Genomic DNA, 20547 nt, shown 5'->3' with positions numbered 1-20547 from the left:
TCGTGACCCGGGGACTACCTGTAATCAGAAATTACAATAATATATTGATTGTTGAAATAACTTTATGGGAATTTTAACGTCTCAACAGGAATAGTCATTCTGTCCTCCTTAAAAAATGGATCTTTGCTATTTCGGTTAAACTGACTTGCATTCAACTTCTGGACTTCCACTAGTGCACACCCTTATAGTCTTTTTAATATTCTTTTACGTTAATACTGCTTCTGCCGTAAAACCCTCCAAGTGTATTAAAATAGATAGCAACAAAGCTCATTCTTCACAGAGATTATAGACTGCTGATATATCTGATCCATTTATAAGCACCCAAGAAGGATCATAATAAGCAATGCAGCAGTAAGAGGAAACCGCAACTCTGTCACTGTGACCTTCCCTGGGCCAGTCTGCAACCATTTCAGTTCAAGAAAAACAATAACTAGCGTGGATGGAATGTATTTAGAGATCGATTAGTCTATCCAAGGGTAAGATTTTTCGTTATTCTCGATCAGTGTACTTGTGAGTTGTTAAACAGTAAAGTATCTCTTGAAAATTATTTACTGCAAATCAAAACAAATGCCCTTCCATAACCTGGCATTAATTCAAGTTAAACTGTGCCATTGTGTTAAACTAAAAAGGCCTTGGTTTCACATGAACTATTAACATTTTTTATGAAATTTAGAGGAGCTAATTTGCCAGGACAGTCTTCCAAAGTAAAATATGAGACATTAAAGGTTGAGAAACACTGTCCCAGTGTGGTTCGAATTGATTACTGATCCAGAATATTGATGCAAAATTCATTTTTCTTCGTCTGAACTAGATTGCTGTTGTTTATACAACCCCTAGCCAAAAGTATGGAATCACCAATCTCGGATGAGCACTCACTCAGACATTTTACTATGTAGAACAAACTCAGATAAAAAGCTTCAAAAAATAACGATTTAGTTCAAAAGTGCAACTCTTTACCATTCAGAAGCACTAAAAGAAATGAAGAAAAAACATTGCGGTGGTCTGTAAATGTTACTTTTATAGAGCAAGTGCAGGGAAATAAATATAGAATCACTCCATTCTGAGGAAAAATATATGGAATCATGAGAAACAAAGAAATAACAATCAAAACACATCCCCAATACTTAGATGCCCCACCTCTGGCTTTTATGACAGCTTGCAGTCTCTGAGGCACGGACTTGATGAGTGTTCTTCATCAATTTGGTGCCAACTCTCTTTGATTGCCATTGCCAGATCATCCTTGCAGGTCGGAGCCTTGTTGTGGACCTTTTTTTTTTTTCAATTTCCACCACAGGTTTTCAATAGGGTTAAGATCTGGGCTATTTGCAGGACATGACATTGACTGGATGATTCTTTCTCCAAGGAATGATTTAACAGTTTTAGCTCTGTGGCATGATGAATTGTCATCTTTAAAATGACAAACATTTTCAATTGAAGGGATAAGAAAGCTGTTTAAAATTTCAATGTAAACTTGTACATTTATTGAAGATTTAACCACAGCCAGTCTCCCCAGTGCCGTTGCCTGACATGCAGCCCCATATTGTCAAGGACTGAGGGAATTTTGATGTTTTCTCCAGGCAGTCATCTTTGTAAATCCCACTGGAACGGCACCGAACAAAATTTCCAGCATCATCACCTTGTCCAATGCAGATTCTTGACTCATCACTGAAAATAACCTTCATCCAGTCATTCACAGTCCATTATTGCCTCTCCTTAGCCCATTGCAGTCTTGTTATTTTCTGTTTAAGTGTCAATGATGGTTTCCTTTTAGCTTTCCTGTATGAAAAACCCATTTCCTTTAGGCGATTTTGAACAGTTCTGTAACATACATTGACTCCAGCTTTCTCCCATTTTGTCTTCATTTGTCTTGTTGTACGCTTAACTTTAGCAACCTTGCCAGGCTGTTTGTACTTGGTCCAGATTTTTGATACAGCTGACTGTGAACAGCCCACATCTTTGGCAACCATACGTGTAGCGTTTCCTTCTTCAAGAAGTTTGATAATCCTCTCCATGGTCTCAAGAGACATCTCTTTTGTTGGAGCCATGATTCTTGTGAATCCACTTGGTCCAGCAGCCAAGGTGTGATAACTGCACTGTTTTTAACTGCTGACTAACAAGCAGATCTAATCTCTTGCTCTATAAATGTAATATTTACTGACCACCACAATGTTTTTTATTAATTTCTTTTAGTGTTTCTGAATGCCAAGGAGTTTCACTTTGGAACTTATTTTTTTTTTCAAGATTTTTATCTGAGTTTGTTCTACATAATAAAATGTCTGAGGGAGTGCTCATCCGAGACTGGTGACTCCATACTTTTTGCTCGGGGTTATAGAACACCAACATTTCAGAATGCGAGTTTTTTGGGTGGAATGCACATTTAAAGCTAAAATGTTGAGACCAGAGTATCAAATGCATCATTCATCACTTACAAACCTTTTCAAAATACCGGTGCAAGCTGCAAAATTTAATAGAAGTCAAATGCACTATTTTAACTGCCTATATTTATAGGGCCTACCTGGGAAAAGAAAAGATTTTCATAACATTCTGAAAGACTTTACCTCTCTCATCAATAATACCAATGATTAAGCATTGTGAAAAATCCGCATATTTAATCAAGCAATTTTAGTTAAAATGCTCATCCGTGATGATGTGACACTTGACATGAAAGGATTTTCGGAGACATTTAATTAAGCCAGAAAAGCTTATGCATCAGGGCTGCATTTGCCAATTAGGTCAGTCAGCATAACAGCAAATTTGGGCCATCTGACTGATGGCAAGCACCATCGTCCTAAGACCTACAGGAAACGGGAGGAATTAGAAGTGGTTAGAATAAACATGCACAGACAGACACGAGAGAGAAGCGAATACAACGTGTCAGAGCGATGACTCATGAAAGGGAGCCCAAGGATTACACTGGTCAAGCGCCACTACACGTGCTGATTTTGTCAGCTGATTTCCTTACAGACTGCAGGCCGAAGCTCATGATAAGCTGTCATTCTGACTCAATGTGTTGTTTTGACTTTGTCCAAAGTGTGTCATTCATAAAGATAATCTCACGTTTCCATTGGAAAGGGACGATTGGAGCCACATAGCTTAAGTGAAACCATTGCCATAACTCAAAGGAGCTGAAGCAGTGTGAAAACACATAAATGGTTCCAAATGTAAATAAAAATCTGACAAGGTTTCCCCACATAGATTGTGGCGCACCGCCACACCAAAATAAAAGCCGTCATGCATTGCAAATGAGATGTTTTTTTAAGATTTAAAGATGCATTCTAATTTGTCATTTGTACAATTTAAAATGGCGTCTAAAAAAATATACATACAGGATTTCCCTTACACAAAAAACATTGTGGCGCACCGCCACACCAAAATAAAAGCTGCCATGCCTTGCAAAAGAGATTTTTTTTTTTTTTAAGGTCGTTTCAAACTAGCAGCAGCCATGGACTTAATAACCTATTGACATGACATGGGAAACGGGGCCGATTCGTAGGGGGCCTATTTTCAAAAAACTTCAAATATTTTCAAACCAAAGCTGCCACCGACCAAAAAACAAAACAGGCCATACAGGCCACCTTAGCCATATATGAGTCTCCATAAGCAGCGGGAACAAAAAAAGTCAAACAACGACAAAAAGTCGTTCACTTACAAAATCCCGATTAATTATTTTTTTTAAATATAAGTATAACACAACTTATGGCTACAAAATTCTCAGATTTTACACTACATGCACAAAAATCACCAAATGCAGAGATAATCACCTATATATATTCAGGATCAATAGCGTTTTTGACCAAAATAGCAACATATTTTATTTACTGCAAGTTTTCAACAGCTAATAAATCACTCAATTTAACATGAGAAACCTAATACTTGAGGAAAACATGCAGAATCAATTATAAATAATATGTTAATAGATTATTAATATAATCTATATAAAATCACAATTTATTATAGAATAGCCCTTTAAAATCATTATACCCTATTTACTGCTAGCAAATGAGGCTAGCGGCGGCCTGACATACAGAGCTTTTCTGGCGAAAATTCTTGTGAATGAATGCTTAAATCCCCAAATTCTTCATAGATATGGACATAAAACAGTCTCGATTCTTGGTTAAAAGCAAAGAAACCGTGCAGTTAAGAGTTTATTTTACGTATATTGTCCAAGTACAATAATGCTACTCTGTTAGTGAATGAGCCTTGCGGCCGCCTGGCACTAACAGAGCTTTTCTGATGAAAATTCTTGTGAATGAATGCATTCTTTCCAGATATGGACGTAAAACAGTCCCAATTCTTGGTGAAAAGCGATGGAAACCATGCAGGTAGCATGTATTTTACGTAAATACTGCGAATGTGCGGCTCGTCTTTAAGCCGCCTCCATGTGTAAACAAAGAAGAAAATTCGAATAAATGCTTCAATCACTACATTCTTTGATATGGACGTAAAACGGCCCCGATTCTTTATTGAGAGAGCTAAAAACCGGGCAATTACGCATCTATTTTACGTATTTATGTTGAAGAATGACGCCAATGCCGTAGCGGTTCCCATTCTCCCATTGATTTTTTTCACTACGTTTCAAAATGCATGCATGGTACGAAAAACTATAATATTTACCTTGAATCCTCGAACAAATCACTCCTGAGACAATCCTTCCTTTTTGTATGCGGTAAAACTTTCGTAGTTCTTCCAAAATCCAAGCTTAAACCTGGCTTTGATATGACCGTGTGCCGCCTTCGACTGACTATTACTAAATGAAGATTCAAGCTCGACCTTGTGTAGTCAAGTGTCGTGCAAAGAATGACGAAGTGTCACGTCAATAGTAATGAAGTCTATGCCGCAGCCTATTGTGAAGGGTTCAGCAGCAACCTATTCATTGTGTACTGTAATGTCCGTAACTAAGCGCTGCCCCATTAAAACACGAGCTGTGACGTAGAAGGAAGCGAGAAGGCGAACAGGCGAGATAGCTGGCGCATGTGGCGGCAGCCCGCTGTTATTTTCTTTTATTGTTTTTCTTTATCATTGTTGCCACAATGAAGTGGGTAAGCCAATACAGACTCCGTGTGACGTAGAAGGAAGCGAGAAGGCGAACAGGCGAGATAGCTGGCGCATGTGGCGGCAGCCCGCTGTTATTTTCTTTTATTGTATTTCTTTATCATTGTGTCCACAATGAAGTGGGTAAGCCAATACAGACTCCTCTTTCTTCCCCCATATCTGGGGTATTACAGTATTTTGGATCAGACTTTTCGGCGAAAGTGAGCGGTGGACGACCATCTTTGACAGAATGGGAAGTTTGAATGAATTTGCGCTGAGAGGAGGGGCCCAAAATAGTTTCCTTGCTCCATTTTCAGAGCGCCGCCACGCTATTGTTAACAACGCATCCAATACCAAAAGGGCAGGCGTACTTATATCTGTGCTATCAGGCTGTTTTGGCGGACTGATATACGCAATCACGGCTGACAAAACTTCGATAAATACGCTTTTTTTCCCAAGTTTCGCAAGCTCTGGGAGACTCCAAAAATGACTATCTTACCTCTCCTTGCTAAGTTAATGATACCTCTATGTGCGTTTGTGTGGAAATGTAGTTCACGAACAACAACAAAAAAAACTATTCACTTTCTCACCGAAACTAGTAAAACTCTTTACGCGGCTATTAGAATTTCCCCCCTACTCCTTGAAATGGGTCCGTTACCAGAAGGACAATTATTGTTGTGGTAATGTGGTACGTATTAGGGCCAAATAAAAGGAAAAAGGACTACAGACGGGGGTCTGCAATCCGCGGCTCTAGAGCCGCGTGCGGCTTTTTAGCGTTGCCCTAGTGGCTCCCCGGAGCTTTTTCAAAGATTTTTGAAAATGGAAAAAGATGGGGGAGGCAAATATATTTTTTGTTTTAATATGATTTCTGTAGGAGGACAAACACGACACAAACATTCTTTCAATTCATTAATATTGTAATGAAGTTAAACTTGAGGTGGCATCGTACAACAGAGTAGTCATGTACGCGTCATTCTTTATAGGATCCATTGCAGGGAAAATTAACATTTAATCTGATTTGACTCCCTCTTGTACCAGCTAAAGCTAGTTTCCAAGGCCATAACTCAGGATGTTTTTCTGTGGGAAAAACACCAGAGTTGGGCTGTAATAAGGTTCACTTTCGTTTTTGTAGAAGGTATGCATTGTGTGCGTTTTTTTTATTTTTTTTTTAATATTTATTATTTTTAATACTGTTTGTGTTTAATTTAAGAATAACACCATATCGCATTTGAACAGGTGATTTATTGAGGTGATGCATTGTCACTACATTAGTGGTTGGATTTGTTTAAAAAAAAAAAAAAATTGCAATATCGTCTATCGCAATAATTTATGAGACACTATATTGCCTACTAAAATTTATCACGACAGGCCTAGGTTTCACTGCAACCATGTAGTACACAACCAGCCATAGTGACCTTGCAAATCACCAGAGGGTAAGGCTTACTCTAATGACCTGACAAACAGCCCACCAGCCAAGGTCTAGGAATGAATGACAGCTACAGAAAGCAATGCACATATTTTTTTATTGTACGCAAACTGTCAATGCAGCCGTGTGGCAAACCCAGAAAATATCAGTCAGGCTTAAGTCTGAGTTGTTTAAAAGCTCTGGGGCAAGTACCTACAAGCAAACACAAGCCTTTATGCCAGTCACGGACTTCTGAGCATGTCATTCCAATAATGACAAGCCATTATACAGCTCTAAACAGCTGACACAAACGCTTAACCTGAGAGAGAACCTTCATGCTGACCCGTCATTTAAAAGCACCTTTTCCCCCTTAAGCAAGCATTCAAAAGGCTTTATTCGCAAATGCATACTCATGCAGCGTATAGTCACAGGATTATCCAGTGTGCACTCTGGGATCAGCAGAACTTTACAAAAATGATTGTCACACATCTTGCAGAACTTGACACCAACATGAAAATATTTTTTCACCAAGATGTTAGAACAGTGTTGTCAAATATGTTTTCATCACGGGTCACAATGTAGTTACGGTTTGGTTCACAATGGATATAATAAGTGAACAAAACAGCCAAAAACAGGCAAAAAAAGGGGGCGGAAGAGCAGAAATAACAATATAGATTATTGGATGATCCTACTCATCGGTGGTATATACAACAGTCTTGAAAAAAATACATGATGTGTTTATTCCCCTTTAAAACTTCAGCATGATTTTAGGAGCACCCGGTATGTGGACATGGGTACCAACTATAAAGTAGCAGGCATTTAAATGATCTGTTGACAAACCGCACAGATGTCAAACTTAAAACGGGTGACTGCTCACAGCCTCATTTAAACCATTTTAACATTTGATATGCACACAACAGTGGGTTGAAATTTATTTTGAAGGTTGGGTCCTTTAATACCAAAATCAAGGAAATACACATTAATTTTGGTGGCCCACGAATGGCAAGGAGAGGGAAATTTGGCTCCTTGAGTGTAATTTTGACACATTACATACAGTGCTGGCCAAAAGTATTGGCACCCCTGCAATTCTGTCAGATAATGCTCAATTTCTCCCAGAAAATGATTGCAATTACAAATGCTTCAGTAGTAATACCGTCATTTATTTTGCTTGCAATGAAAAAACACAAAAGAGGATGAAAAAAAAAAAAAATCATTATCCTTTTACACATAACATAAAAATGGGAAGGACAAAAGTATTGGCACCCTTTGAAAAACCATTTGATGCTTCTGTAATTTGTGTAATTAACAGTACCTGTTACTTACCTGTGGTACATAACAGGTGGTGGCAATAACTAAATCACACTTGCAGCCAGTTAAAATGGATTTAAGTTGACTTAACCTCTGTCCTGTGTCCTTCTGTGTACCACATTGAGCATGGAGAAAAGAAAGAAGGCTAAAGAACTGTATGAGGACTTGAGAAGCAAAATTGTGAGGAAGCATGGGCAATCTCAAGGCCACAAGTCCATCTCCATAGACCTGAATGTTGCTGTGTCTACCGTGCAGTGTCTTCAAGAAGTGTGAAGCCCTTGGCACTGTGGCTAACATCCCCAGATGTGGACGGAAAAGAAAAATTGACGAGAGATTTAAACAAAAGATTGTGTGGATGGGGGATAGAGAACCTCAACTAACATCCAAACAAGTTCAAGTTGTCCTGCAGTTCGAGGGTACAACAGTGTCATCCCGTACTATCCGTCAGCGTCGGAATGAAAAGGGACTCTATGGTAGGATACAAAGGAAGACCCCACTTTTGACCCAGAGACATAAAAAAGCCAGGTTGCAATTTGCCAAAACTCACCCGAGACAGCCAAAAACATTTTGGAAGAATGTTTTCTGGTCAGATGAGACAAAAGTAGAGTTTTTTTGGGAAAAGGCATCTACATAGAATGTACAGGTGGAAAAATACAATGCCTTCAAAGAAAAGAACACGGTCCCCAAAGTCAAACATGGCGGAGGTTCCCTGTTTTGGGGCTGCATTGCTACCACTGGCACTGGACTGCTTGACTGTGTGCATGGCATTATGAAGTCTGAAGACTATCAACAAATTTTGCAGCATTATGTAGGGCCCAGCGTAAGAAAGCTGGGTCTCCCTCAGAAGTCATGGGTCTTCCAGCAGGACAATGACACAAAACACACTTCAAAAAGCAATACAAAATGGTTTGAGAGAAAGCACTAGAGACTTCTAAAGTGGCCAACAATGAGTCTAGACCTGAATCCCATAGAACATCTGTGGAGAGATGTGAAAATGGCAGTTTGGGGAGAAATCTAAGAGACCTGGAGCAGTTTGCCGAAGAAGAATGGTCTAAAATTCCAGCAGAGCATTGGAAGAAACTCATTGATGGATAACAGAAGCCGTTGTTCGCAGTTATTTTGTCTAAAGGTTGTGCTACCAAGTATTAGGCTGAGGGTGCCAATACTTTTGTCTGGCCCATTTTTGGAGTTTTGTGTAAAATGATAATGATTTGAATTTTTTCCCCATTCTCTTTTGTGTTTTTTCATTGCAAGCAAAATAAATGAAGATATTACTACCAAAGCATTTGTAATTGCAATCATTTTCTGGGAGAAATTGAGCATTATTTGACAGAATTGCAGGGGCGCCAATACCTTTGGCCAGCACTGTAAGAAGAATTGTAAACGCACTTTACTTGTTGGGGAAAATGTGAATGTAAAATAATATGACTGATAATACATGGAAAAAATGGATTTGATGTCTGTAACTGTCGATGGCAGAGAATGAGTTAAGAGCTACATGCAACAATATTACATTAAAAAGAAAAACATCAACAGCTGAAAAGAATAACATAACCAAAATAGCTCAATTATAACATAAGATGAACAACTTTAAATTTTTATGTAAACAAAATATTTGAACGTAATTTGTAACCTTATTTTGTGCTGCACAACTAACTTGCAAAAACAAGGATCTTTTCGCACCATTGTGAAGTTGGCCCCCCATCAGAAGCAAATTTGTATAAAAATGATCTCAAACATTGGTGTGCTATGTTTGTGCTATAAAAAGTTTCATTTGTGGCGCTATCGTTTTTGAGATATTAATTTCGAGTGATGACGTCACGCAGCCCCCCATTTACTGCAAAATGGACACGAAATTGTACCATTCGTTTATGCTACGTTTGTACTCATTTGTGCAATGAAAACTTTCGTTTCTGCTGCTATCATTTGATAGATATTCTTTCATCCATTCATTTTCCTAACCGCTTATCCTTACAAGGGTCACAGGGGTGCTGGAGCCAGTCCCAGCTAACTATGGGCAGTAGGCGGGGTATAGCCTGAATTAGTTGCCAGCCAATCGCCGGGCACAAGGAGACAAACAACATTTCGCGCACACACTCATACCTAGGTACAGTTTAGAGCAGACATGTCCAAAGTCCGGCCCGGGGGCCAAATGCGGCCCGTGGTCAAATTTCATCCGGCCCCCAGCCTCTGTCATGAAATCAATAACATCTGGCCCGCACACACACTTAATAAATTGGTCAGCAGTACTGCTACCAGCATATGAAGTAGCGTACACACTAAATGCTGCTCCTCATTTACCCACTAAAAGGTGGCAGCACACCAAGCAACATTACCCACCCCATGTGACCCTTTACTCACAATTTTCTAAAATGGCGACAATCAACAAAAAAAAAGAAAGTTGACTACGATGGCCGACGCTTCAAGGATAGGTGGAAATTGGACTATTTCTTCACAAAACTAAGCAACAACTGTGTCTGCCTCATTTGCAAAGAGACAATCGGTGTTTTTAAAGAGTTCAATGTGAGGCGATATTACCAAACAAGACACGCTGATATGTACGACAAGATTACAGGGAAGATACGTAGCGAGAAATTGATGGGACTTGAAGCTAGTTTAATTTCACAGCAGCAGTATTTCGCAAGAGCCCGAGAGTCGAAAGAGACCGCCACAAAGGCTAGTTGCGAGATGGTTGAAATTATTGATTAAAAAATAAATAAATAAAGCAAATGTGACACACAAAATGGCTTGCTAAAATTTGCTTAAATTTATTGTTCTACGTAAACGATGTCAGCCACGGTCAGCCCCCCACATTTTTACCACACCAAATCTGGCCCCCTTTGCAAAAAGTTTGGACACCCCTGGTTTAGAGTGTCCGAGCAGCCTAGCATGCATGTTTTTGGGACGTGGGGGGAAACCGTAGTGCCCGGAAAAAACCCACGCAGACACGGGGAAAACATGCAAACTCGCACATGAAGGCCGGAGCCCGGGATTGAACACTTGATCTCAGAACTGTGAGGCGGATGTGCGAACCACTCTGCCCGTTTTATACATACTGAGATATTAATTTTGAGTGATGACGTGACTCGCAGCCCCCCAGTTACAGCAGTAATGGACCAGAATGGGTGCCACGTTTGTGCTAGTTGTTGGGAAACCCCTCTGTTATAGAAAGAGTTGGTACGCTCCAAGAACAGCGACGGAGGGCCTGCAATTGACGTCATCGCTCGAAATTAATATTTCAATATCTATAAAACCCTCACAGCCCAAATGAATTTTTTTACAGCACAAACTTAGGCCAAACGAATGGCACTATTGTAGTTCCGTTCCGCTATAGATTGGGGGGGTGGGCTGCGTGGCGTGATAACTTGAAATGAATACAGTGGTACCTCGACATACGATCGCATCGACATCATACGTAAAATGTCATTTGTCTCGACATATGAAGACATGCTCGAAACACGACAATTTATGACCGCGTCGCAATTTGATTGCTTTCCCGCAAGACAGACGCAGGGCAGATTATCTTGTGAGAGAAATCAACATGGGTCCCAAGAAGGTTAGTGCAGGTGGTGAAAAAAAAGGATAACGGATTATTATTGAATTTAAGATGGACATGATAGAATATGCCTACAATCTCGATGGTCCTCCTCAGACTTCCATTCGCCAGTCTTTATAGGTTAAGGTGACAATTATTGTAACATCTGCGAGGAAGTCGCCAGCTTATTTAGGTTTTACCATTCATGTCAGAACTTGTGCAACCCAACACGGCTACTGTCCAGCGTAGCCGACGCAAACAACAACATGAAAAGAGAAACTAAAAACTCTTCCGCGCCTCTCACTCTGTCGTCAGTCACATGGTGCGTTCAGGAACAACATGCAAAACACAACTGCCACATTACAACCTGATGTTACATTATTATTATTATTATATTATTGCGATTTGTATTTATAATTTATTTGTTGTTTATTTATTTGTTGTCAATTGCTATTTGAAATTGTACCATGAGTATTTTTTAAGGATTTAGCGTAGGTTTTCGGGCTGTGGAACGACTTCATCAAATTATAATGTATTCTTATGGAAAAATCCTGCTCGACATACGAACATTTCAACTTACAAACCAGGTTCTGGAACAAATTAAATTCGTATGTAGAGGTAGTTTAAAAACTTTTTTAAACTATTAGAGCAGGAACAACATTTTTTACAGCACAAACGATTGACATAATTTTTATATAAATTTGCGTCTGACGGGAGGCCTTCACGGAAGTTCTTTTCACTTTGCTAAAACCACTGATTTTGGGGTATTTTGTGGGTCAATTCCTGTTTATTTTGAGTGACAGAACAGGAAGTGACCTAGGAATCACCCAAATGAATAGGCAGTGACTCAACAGGAAATGACCTGTAAATGAACAGCAAGTGATCTGTAAATGCCCCGAAAATCGGACAGAATGATTGCGAATGCTCTGGTTTCGAATTAGTGCTGCAACGATTATCAATTAACTCGAGTATTTGATTAGAAAAAAAAGATTCAAATTAAATTTTGGTGCTTCGGGTATTTGTTTAATTAAAGTGGCATTGTAATGGTTTGTTTTGAAAGTGTTTGCATTTATTTTTATTGATTTGGGTGGATACTGAATCCATCTGCTCCCTGTTAAGACCACATAGGCGTTTGTTTGAGCTAATGATTTTGTTTGAATGCATTCCTAATTTAGTTTAAAGGTATATTTGGCCATTTTTAGTGGGAATATGTGTGAGCCATTTGTTTAGAGCATTGTAAAAAAGCATTAGCATTTTGTGGCATTTAAGCTAGTGGACTTTTGCTATGTAAGTTAGCCAACTGTTCTTTTGTTGTACATAGATCCTCTTTTACTTTTTTTATGTACCGTGTGAGGCTCACCTCAGGTATTTTAACTGTTTATGTTCCTTATCAGATTACTCGATTATACGAACTAAATATTTCATCGATTAATCGATTACTAAAATAATCGATCGCTGCAGCCCTATTTCGAATGAAGGAACGTTCCCACTCTAAATGGATTGGGCGTCTAGCACCGCCAATGGCAACCTTAGAGTTACCTGAGACACTTTTATGGTGGAAGATTTTGGTAGCAACTTGTTTATTCCTTTTTTTTTTTTTTTTAAATGTTTTATTTATTTTTAATTTTAGACATTGACACCTTTTCAAAACGATATCTCGATTCTTGGCAGGAGCATATCGATAACCTTTTGGGATACAAAATATCACGATATATCACCATATATAATATAATAAAAATATATATGGAAACAGCACTGGCCTGCTTACTGTAATCCATGACTGCACTAATGTTAGTTACTTTATATTATAAAGTATCATTGTGTATATACATATAGTAGTATACTATATTTAAATAAATAAATACTATACATTTAATTTTTTGTTACTATGAGTATGTGTACCTCTCATTCAAAATAATTGTGGTAATATTTCAGTGTGCCCTCTACTTTATCTATTTTCAGGTTAAAACAAACAAAAGTTGAACAGTTTTTCTCTTCCCCCAAAAATGCGGAATGCACACCAGAAAAAAAACATCTGAACTCACACAAAGTATTCTGAAAATGGTTGTCCAGGACATTTCAATTCATTTTAACATTTAGGACAATATAGACAATGACATACCACAAAAAGAGTAAGAATTGTTTTGACTCCTGTCTTAGTGTTTCTGTTTACATTTTTTTATCACACTACTTAATGCAAGCAGCATTTGACCTCATTGTTCGTGATTTATTATTGATATTTATGTTAGTTATTTATACGTTAATAAAGAATTTAGGTGTTCCAAAATGTAAATAATCGTAAAAATAGTCGGCTGACTAATCGGGAGGAAATTAGTCGTTTGGGACAGCCCTAATTTCAACGTGTCTGCCATCTGGGTAATGTTGGCAACACTGTTGAAATTGGGGGGGGGGGGGGGGGGGGGGGGGGGCATTTAGATGTATCCCCCCCTCTCATTACTATATTTACGAGGTATCGGCAGATCCTCAAAATCAGGTGATTTGGGCTCGAAAAATATGTGATCGGGACATCCCTACCATAGTGAACACAGCCAACGCACAGCAACATGTAGTCTGACCCTCCAAAGTACAAATATGCTGCGACTATGATCAACAAATTGACTACAAGATTAAAATGCATTTGCGTCAGCGTGTCCAAAATCAAAGGTTCGCTGTGGCATTGTTAGCTTAACGGCAACATTGCGCTAGTATCGCTCTGGTGGGCTACCGGAGGGCGAGGGGGAGGCGGAGGAAGAGGGGGGTTGCTCAGCCAGAAATGATCGCTTAAAAGTGCTTTAACGGCAAAAGCTAAGCGCCTCGAGTCGGCCGTTAGTTTCGATTTGAAACTAATGTTCGAAAACACCGCTATAACAACTGGACTCCGAGCGACCGCAGTCGTGTAATAAGTAGCATATCGCGAGCAGGAGGCTAAAGGTAAGCTATCCACTTCACTCCCCGCAAACAGCGATTATTGCGGAAAACGCGGTGCCTTGTTACCGTTACAACAAGACAGGCAAAATTATGTAAATGTTACCAGCGTATGCGGTGGTCTTCGTGGCTGCTATCTTTCTCGTCGTCTCTCCTCTTCCTATAAAAGCAGTAGTCAGATCCAAGTTGTCCCTGGCAGACGGGTAGAAAAAATTGCTGCTCAACACCTTCTTTTCGAACTCCGCTCGTTACGCACGATTCGACGTCAGCGTCCGCTTTCGAGCTTCACAGAACACTCCGGTTCCACTCGCAATGACTTTCGGGCATAGCGCCGTTGTTCACCGCAGCTAAGAATTCATCTTCGACGATTTTGATGACAGTTTTGGCACCGTATTCCCTTCTTGGGTGCTTGTTGTGGCCCAGTCAGTGCTGCCCTTTTCCAAGCTAGTATCCAACATCACGCACTTATTCCGGTTGGGACTTTCAAACTAAAGGCCCACGTATGCATCTTCATTGACTGATGAAATACGAAGAGTTGTAATCAAAGTAGCTTTAACCACAAGTATTTACGTATTTCCAGAGAATTGATTATACCGACTATAATCAAAACGTGTTAAAGGTTTTCTTTTTCTACGCGCCCTTGACAGACTATCAACGTCGACTAGTGACTGGTGGCCAGAACGCTGTCAGTACTACAGCGAGTAGTCTCTCAAGTCGTGAAAAAAATAGAGTAACGAGCGCCCTCTCGCGACTGGTCGTTGCGTAAAAATGCAACGAATTGAATACAGGATGACTACATTTCATATTAATTGGTTCAGGTGATACACCCTTCGATTTAAACCTTTGTTTTCAAAAACTACTAAATAAACATTTTGAAAACTTCCAAAAATAAATGTCTGGATTTTATTAGCAGATTTAAACTGCAACATTTGAACATAAATTATATGAACATACACAAAAAATACTTATATTAACATACACAAAAAATACAAACTTGTTAATAATATCTAACTATCCAGGAATGCAAAAAAAAAAAAAAAAAAAACATGTCTTAGGACCACTCAACATTGTCTAAATAAAGACATTAGATATAACTGGAAAAAAACGTCTTAGTCAGGGCATAACAAAAATAAATCAAACTAGAGCCTTCCATCAGGTAAAACACTACTGCTTTTGTCCCCAAACACAGCCAAACTCAACAAAAAAAAAGAAAGCTTCTTTGAGCTGCTTTAAGACCACATAAATAAAATAATAAAAATTGGGGAGACGGGGTTAAACCTCGGTTCACTACAATTTTCGCAGTTTAATTAACGTTAACTCTAGAAAACACATACAGAAGGACAATTCTCTCTCAGCAGCTTCCTACTCGAATTTTGCAGGGTAGCAAATTCACACAGTTTAATGTTATGCTCTGATGCAGGTCGGACGTTCAGTAGCTAAATTAGTCGTGTGTTCCCCATCTACAACATTGACCTCTTTTTTACATTACCTACAGTGGCTTCTGCTGGCCGAAAAAAAAAAATCTAATCTACCTTCTCTTCGAAGGGGTGGAGGAAGTACATGTTGTATTTCTGTCAGGGCTGTGAGTGTGTTTGTGTGCGTGTGTGTGTGGGGTGTGTTGGGGGGGAAGGGGGTCAAGTCATCAGCCAATCAAACGTGTGTTTGAGGGGGAAAAAAATGGACCAGCACTTTCAGCAAGTGAAAAGGCGATAAATGTAAGTCTGAACATAATGAAAATAATTCACTTAATAATGGTAAGCTCAATTCTATCCTTACAACATAGGGGAAGACAATCTAAATTACCTATATAACTGAAGTCATTATATAATGCAAATACGTTTGCTTAAAGTTGTGGGGACATTTTGAGAATCTAAAAAGTTGGTAGTGATATGTCCCTACCATCCCTATGCAAACCCACGCACTTGCGGACCGGCAATGTGTGGCAGAAAAATAAAGTAAATAACACGAAGGGGGTAAAAACGAACATTAAGTGCAGGGAAAATGTAACTCACCAGACACTGAATCCACCTTTTAAACAGCGGCCTCTCCTAAAACCTGAGGGCAAATATCCTTGGTCGCAGGCATAATATGTTCTTCTCCAATCGTGAAAAGTTTTTTGGCTTTAGCAGTACCGTTTGCCACGAGGTATGATGGTCTAAGTGCATTCGCTTTTGTTGATGTGGTGGCCTTCACTAATTGTTTCTGTCCTTCGTGCTCATGCATTTTTGTTTCAAAAATTCCAAAGGTTTATCCATCATTCCAGGGTGCTTAGTCTCTATGTGCCGAAGAAACTACAAAGGCTTCATAGCCTCTTTTGCTAATGTTTGGCCACATATTTTGCAGCATGGACTTGGAGTAAGCTCCTCTTCTGACTCGTCAGATTGCCTTTTCCCCGTAAAAAGCTGTCCAAAGATGTCTGTTTTCAGTCATCTTCACTAGCGTGTGGGCTTATTATTTCCGGGAAGAATCCCACATCATACATCATTATGGAGGACATGCGCACATAGGTATAAAAGGATTGATGCTAGCTCCAATTGATTTCTATAATGACATCCTTTCCAGTTTTATTATTATATCTATTCCCCAATCTGAGCAAAATGACCAGAAGTACCCTGTCCGCCATTCCTGAGGTGTGCTGCCAGCAGCACAAAGCCAGCAGCAGGCAACTAACGTTGCTGTTTACATTGATTGACGCTGGGCTGATACACCTCTGTAATGGTGGCCACCAGTAGAAGGCGACGTCCACATATCTCTATTCGAATTAGTCAATGGAGTTGGCAGGCAGATTAATGTGTCAAGAGGCACAGGCCAGAATGCGGTCGTTCATAAATTATTTGTTATTTCTGTGCGGCCCGGTAGCATATGCGCCATGGACTGGCACTGGTCCCTGACCCGGTGGTTGGGGACCACTGGGCTAAATGATCAATGCAAAATAAATTTATATTTACTTGTGCTAACTTTCATATGTATTGGTTCAGGTTATACAACGTTGGCTTCAAACCTTTGTTTTCAAAAACTTCTTAAGAAACATTTTGAAGCGCAAGTTGTTAGGCGCCACCTCGTCGCCAGATCAACTTGTTTGGTTCCTCCGTCAGTTGTTTCTCGAATTAATTTGATAAATCTCTCTGATCACCAGCTCATGACTTCTTTTTGCTCTCGCCCAAGGACCTGTTTTATGTGCGCCCCCTGTTGGATTCCACGCCTGCCTCCTTCCGAGCTTCCTCGTCTCACGCCGGCTCAGCTTTCCCAAGCAGAGCGATCTACACCCGTCACGTTCTTTCTTGTGGTCACTAGTAAAGGATAACTCATCACAACTCCTGTTTGTCTGCCCTGGGATCCTCTCATTCTCGTGCTCCTTAATAGCAAGTCCCTTTGTTAAAAATAAATGGGGAGCGATCCAAGATTGGGAGTTTTGTAATATAAAAGTTATTTGGGAAAACAAATAATGAAAAACTACATTACTACATTACCCAAAACTCGAACCAAAGTACATGAAGATCTGATGAGTGATTTCATTTCACGTCTTTATGTTTATGTCAGTGTCCCCCTGAAGTGGACCTTTCTTAGATAGCTCCCTGTTTTTTTTTTTTAAACTAAAGGGACTTGCACTCTGAAGCCACCGCGTTGCATTACCGTGACGCACAATGATCCAAATGAGGGACTGCTAGCTTGACTTCGTTGTTCCTTGTGGAGGCTGACCTGACCAGTGTTGCAGGTTGGCAAATTTACACAGTTTAATGTTATGCTAACTCTAATGCAGGTTGGACTTTCTGTAGCAATATTAAAAAAATTTTAGAAGAATTTTTCTGTAATCCCAGACAACTGTTTTAGATTGTTTTAATTACCTGACATGTTTCGGTAAACACTTCCGCCTACATCAAAGACTTTCTGAAGAAGTTTTCGTGTGAAGAGGCAAAGAGGAAGCCATGCCCCGGGAACCACGCCATAGAGCAAGAGTGCAGGACCCACCTACCGCCCTATCACTGTGACTGCCAGATCCCCAACTGGCAGCCATTATCCAGCATCGTGATGAGATTGTGTGGGGAGGGTAGTGCAGTGTATGCATTAAAATAGAAGAGCCCGACTGAATGCAGTGGGACCGCCGCATTAAAGTTCTTCCCAGCTGCACATCCCACCTTCGCCGATCCCCCCCCCCCCCCCCCCGTGGAGTAGAATGTATGTTGTGAGTTAAAAGAGGTGTGGTTATGGCGAGGCCTGCGGCGGGGAGGCAACTATCACAACTATCTGCAGGAGGATGCGATTTAAAGGACATCATTTTAAAATGAAAATTCAATCCTTGTTTCTTAAATGGCATGTTTTAAGGTTTTAATTACTAAGAATAGAATTTTTTTTCTTCCATCACTATAGAATATATATATATATACCTTTTTTGGGGTGGGGTCACCCTATAATTTACATCCAGAAATCATTGACCTTGCGATACCATTATTTGAAAAGATGTGAGAAATTCTTGACAATGTGAGACCATGATTAAAAAATGTTTTAACATTTATGGTTTATAACCAGTGTTGTTAATAACAGTGTTAGAGTAAAATGAGTAATCTAATTGATTACTTTTCTCACCATTGCAACGCCGTTACCTTTACTGAGGGGCGTGTTAGTGCGTTACTGCAATTTGGTTAAATGACGCTCGTGTTGTTTGAGAGACACGGAGAGAACAGAGCGGGAGTGAGGCAGAGGTTTTGAGGCCGTTGCAAACGCAATGCTAGGTGGCTCGGAGTGTTAGCATAGCATTCGTGTTCTCATTAACATTTAGCGTGAGAAGTGTCATCTTAAACCCCCGGGATCTTTTTTTTTTTTTTTTCATACAGTTCATAGCGTTCAGGTGAGTACAATTAATTGAAAATAATGGACTGTTTTCCTGTTGAGTCGGCATTACCATCACCAAGTAGGCATTGTCCTTGTACATTCTACAATATAAGAAGATATATATATATCAGGCATGATAATCTCTCACCTTTCGGCGAAATTCGCCGTTTTGAAGTCAAAAAGGGCGACCTACGTGAATTGCGTAGATCCGAGGAGAAATTCTTTTTGGGGGGGGGGGGGGTCGGGAGGTTTTATTTAAGTATTATTATTATCATCATGTGATTAACTTAGTACGTAAACTGAGCACTTAAGAACACAGTCAGCAAATCCTTCTAGATGCTTCGCTGACGAGAACCAATCATCGGCCCAAGCTGCGTTCCATTATTCCAAACGCGCGCACTCCTTACGCGTGTACATGGAGTGCTCGGAGAGCCTTCGGTTGCATTGCAAAGCAGCGAAAACAAAAAGCAGGCCTTATCCACATCAGGGCAGACCAGAGCGCAGCATACACACTTGCCTGTATTTGCCAGCAGATTGAATTTGGTGAGTAATGGTTTCAATCGTTTTCACGTTTTGCGATATAAAAAAGTTACTGCCATTCGTTGCAGCTTGCGTTGAACACTGCCAGAGCTAGCCAAATCTCCCATGAAAAAAAATAGCTCCCGTTAAATTGGCGTCAAGATTGTGTATTTAGCGGTAATATAAACGAAGAAACACACTGTTGAGTCAAATTAAGCGGCATTCTCTCGGATGGAGGGGGCGCCTCACATCGCTCCCGTCGTCCGCCGGAGACGCGTTATTTTCGGCTTGGATTTGAGCTGACGGCCGGTGTCGGCACAACAGCGGCCCGACGAGTGGTGGGAATGAGTCCTGCTTCTTAAAGCTTTTCAGAAATACAAGGATCCCTCGTTTTTCGCGGTTAATGGGGACCAGAACCCGCCGCAATAAGTGAAAACCGCGAAGTAGCGCCCCCCCCCCCCTTTTTTTTTTGTGCATGTTCAATGCATTTATTCAGATTTTACATTGGAAAAAAGATACATATATATGTAAGACATGTTTTTTCACTTTTTTCACCAAAGTATCATTTATAAATGGTTTTCAAGCACTTCAAAATGTAAGAATTATGATAAGTTTTAAACATGTTACTGCCCCACCGAATTATTTTTAAACAAGAATAAAGTAGTTAGAAAATGCTTGGCTTTATTAAAAGCTTCATAGTGAGTCTACTCAAACCCTCTCAGGCTTTGGTAAACGGTGATTGGCACATGTGCAAAGTTTTTCTTTTTATATATATTTTTTTGTTTGAAGCAACTTATTTGATTGAATAATAAAGACACAAATGTCCTAGCCAAAATGTGGCCCAAACGCAAAACATTACTTAAATGGAAAAATTTGTTTCAATCAAGAAAAATAGTTTTCAAATGCTTTTTTTGTCTCAAATTTATTATTGCAATCAAAAACATTTTTTTTTATTGAAGCTACTTTTTGGGATTAAAAGTATATACTGTATTTT

The 20547-nt window shown here is 39.7% G+C and overlaps 1 protein-coding gene across 3 annotated transcripts in view; it reads right to left on the bottom strand.

Moving 5' to 3' along the window:
* The window catches only part of btbd7 (BTB (POZ) domain containing 7), an 89192-nt gene extending 74319 nt beyond the window's left edge, over window positions 1-14873 (bottom strand). For 2 of the 3 annotated variants that reach the window (XM_057858743.1, XM_057858745.1), the window contains exon 1: window positions 14311-14873. The gene's annotated coding sequence lies outside the window, so the exon portion shown is untranslated. The remainder of the gene's footprint in view (window positions 1-14310) is intronic. The other variant, XM_057858744.1, reaches the window with a different exon arrangement.
* Between the last annotated feature and the right edge of the window lie 5674 nt (window positions 14874-20547).

This window comes from Corythoichthys intestinalis, chromosome 15, assembly GCF_030265065.1.
Source record: "Corythoichthys intestinalis isolate RoL2023-P3 chromosome 15, ASM3026506v1, whole genome shotgun sequence".
NCBI classification, from domain to species: Eukaryota; Metazoa; Chordata; class Actinopteri; order Syngnathiformes; family Syngnathidae; genus Corythoichthys; species Corythoichthys intestinalis.
This window is presented reverse-complemented; position numbering and strand designations above follow the sequence as displayed.